Here is a 3,470-nt window from a genome sequence, read left to right as displayed (position 1 = left end):
TCAATGTAATTATGCCGTACCTATAATAGATTACAATTAAATTAGAGAACTGGTAGTCTTATCCATTGTATCTCAATCAATATCATTTGCTTAACACAACAAACAATTCCACAAAACACATCAGATTACTCAACAATTCATCCATCACCTGCCTGGCATGACTTCATGTACACTGACCAGGGGGAGGAAGGGATAAGTGAATATAGCACCATCGTTTCCCGGGGAGAATTACTTGATTGAGAAACGTCCTGGGAATGCCACCAGCTCCCTGGGTGTTAGACACGATATCCAAAGATAAGCAACACAACGGGTCGATATGTCGTCGGCTATAACCGGCTGGCATGGGTTGCTTCTCCAGTATTCATCGCGTTGTTACAGGCAGCTTTCCATCATCATATTAATGGGAGGAATCGAACGCTTGTACAAAAATAGCGAACAAATGCATTTTTATAAAAAATATATAATTTATTTAACATTTAACAAGTAGAAAGCATATTTGGCCGACCCATTGCATGCATACTAAACTCTAGTGTGTATGGGGTGCAAGCTTCAACTGTTTTAAAACAATCAAATTATATTTAATTCTCTCTTTCAATGAAGAAAGAGAGAAAAAGAGAAAATAAGAGAGAGGGAGAGAGAGAGGGAGAGAGAGGAGGGACATTCATACATAACGTCTAAACATTGTTTTGTTTTTGTATCCATGAGTTCTTTCGGGTTTGACCTTTCAAATTCTAAGATCTTATATCCATCACCTCCCTGCCATGACTTCATGTACCCTGATCAGGGGGAGGAGGGGCTAAGTGCAGACCTGAGCGAATAGTTAATTGTAGGCATAGACCGATTCATACCATCCAAAGAATTCCAGCAAAAACCTTACAACCAGCCATGGTTCTCCCCAGAATGTGCTGCTGCCATCGCGCACAGAAATCACTTTTTCCATAGCTACCAACGTAATAGATGCTCGGAAACAAAAGCTGCTTTCAGGACTGCCAGCAACCACTATAAAAGAGTGATAAAACATGCAAGGGTCATATATGTTCAGTCTGTCAATCGAAAGTAGCTGAGCACCGGCTTGATTCCCACCAGTTTTGGCAAATAGCAAACAGGATCCTGAACAGAAGCATGTGTTCTATCCCAACCATCATCAATGGATCTGAGGTCATCTCCTCAGCATCAGACTAGGCCAAACTATTTGCCAAGAACTTTGCAGCTAATTCTACCCTATGTGAAGAAGGTCATCAACTCCCCATATTTCCTCCTGTAACAGACAACATGCTATGCAACATACAAATATCTGTGCGTGAGGTCGTCAAGCTAATCAAGAACCTTGATTCCAGTAAAGCAATTGGCCCTGATGGCATTCCAGTTATAGTGTTGAAAAAGCTTCAACCAAAACTTGCCCCCATACTTACAAAACTGTTTAAGCATTGCCTTAAGGAGAAGTGCTTCCCCACACCCTGGAAAACCTCATCTGTATGCCCTGTATTTAAGAATTCAGGTGATAAGTCATCTCCCTCTCAGTACAGACCAATAAGTCTCCTGTGTGTCATGAGAAAGTTGCTGAAATCTATATTAAATAGAGAAGTAGCCAACCACCTGAGCAGAAATAACCTTCTTAGTGACATGCAATATGGTTTCCGTTCTGCCAGATCTACAGCAGATGTGCTAACGGTTATATCTCATAAGATTAGTGAATCTCTTGACAAAGGCTTCCTTTCTAGGGTATGAAACAATTAAATTGAAAACATTGCCAGGGCCGCTGCAAAGGAGATAGGCTCTCTCTACCGTGCTAGAAAACTACTGACAACTGAAAGTATCCTGTACCTCTATAAGACCACCATTTGCCCATGTATGGAGTATTGCTGTCACATTTGGGCTGGTGCATCTGCTGCTAGTCTCTCGCTCCTTGACAAGGTTCAAAAGAGAGTCGCCAATCTGATAGGCCGTGAACTGGCATCTAAGCTTCAGCCTCTGTCCCATCGACGAAACGTTGAATTCCTTTGCCTGTTCTACAAGTATTTTAATGGTAAATGCTCTGACAAACTGCAGACACTTGTGCCCCCACGACGTAGACACCCTCAACAAACCCGACAGGCAGCTAAATCCCACCCCCACGCAGTAGAGATCCCTAGATGTAAAAGATCTTTCTACTCCAGTAGTTTCTTCCCCAGAACCGCTAGACTCTGGAATTCCATTCCAGGTCCCTGCTTCCCCAACTGTACTGACATGCAGAAGTTCAAGTGTAACGTGAACCGACATCTTGCTACCCAAATCCCAACATAGTGCCCCAGTAGTTGCTGCCCCTGATAGTAGCCCTCTACATCAAATTGGTAATATGCCTTGTTTGGGGTGAAAATGTAATAAAAAAAATTTTTTAAATTGCTCTTGACATATCAAAGGGCTTCAACAAGTTATGGCATAAGGGCCTACTTCACAAGATTTCCAGATACGGTATAACTGGAAATGTTTTCGCAATTATTAAATCATTTCTCTCTGATAGGCTCATAAGAGTAATGGTTGATGGGCAGAAATCAGAGGTCCTGAGTATTAATGCTGGAGTCCCTCAGGATCCATGCTGGGCCCAACTCTCTTCCTGATCTACATCAATGATCTCCCAAAACACATACTTAAATCATTCGTTGACATCTATGCTGATGACACGACCATCTATGGTAACACATCAAAGGCCGTAAATGACAAAGTTCTCTCTAATTCTCTCTCCTCTGATCTTGACCATACGATATTGTGGGGGAAGAGGTGGCTGGTTACTTTTAATGCATCTAAAACCAAGCTCCTATCTTTACTTCATCAACGCTCTGATCCCCATTTGGCATTAATTGAAATGGATGGTCTCGTCTAGGGGAGGCTCCATGTTTTGATAATCTTCTGGGATTGGCCTTTACTCCTGACCTGAAATGGAACACGTACATCAAGTCTGTTGCCAAAGTCACTGGAAAAATGGTAGGATCCTTCTACCGCTCCAGAAGATATCTCACTGCTGATGCAATTCTTTATCTATATAAAAGCCAAGTATGTTCAAGGATGGAGTACTGTTGCCACATCTGGGCAGGAGCTGCTAAAGTCAGCCTATCCTGCCTTGACAGAGTACAAAATAGACTTTGTGGCTTAGTGGGGGATGCCCTTTTCTCTTCCCTGCAACCTCTCTCCCACAGAAGAGACATTGTGAGCCTGTCTTTGTTTTATCGTTGCTTTTGTAGGAAGTGCTCGCCTGAGCTCCAATCCCTGGTCCCCCTTCACCAATCCTTCACAATAAACACCCATCTAGCTGAAACCACTGTTAAAAATTTTCCCCACTCTTTAACTGTGCCAAAACCAAAATGTAGATTCCATGAACAAAGCTTCTTTCTTAGAAATGCATGCCAGTGGAACTCTCTTCCGTCTACTTGTTTCCCACCTGACTACAACTTGGATGTCTTCAAGTCCAACATAAACAAATTCCTGATGAACCG

The sequence above is a fragment of the Euprymna scolopes genome, chromosome 26, assembly GCF_053919585.1.
Source record: "Euprymna scolopes isolate OS-2025 chromosome 26, ASM5391958v1, whole genome shotgun sequence".
Classification (NCBI taxonomy): Eukaryota; Metazoa; Mollusca; class Cephalopoda; order Sepiida; family Sepiolidae; genus Euprymna; species Euprymna scolopes.
The sequence above is the reverse complement of the archived record's forward strand: the minus strand, read 5'-3'. Positions refer to the sequence as shown.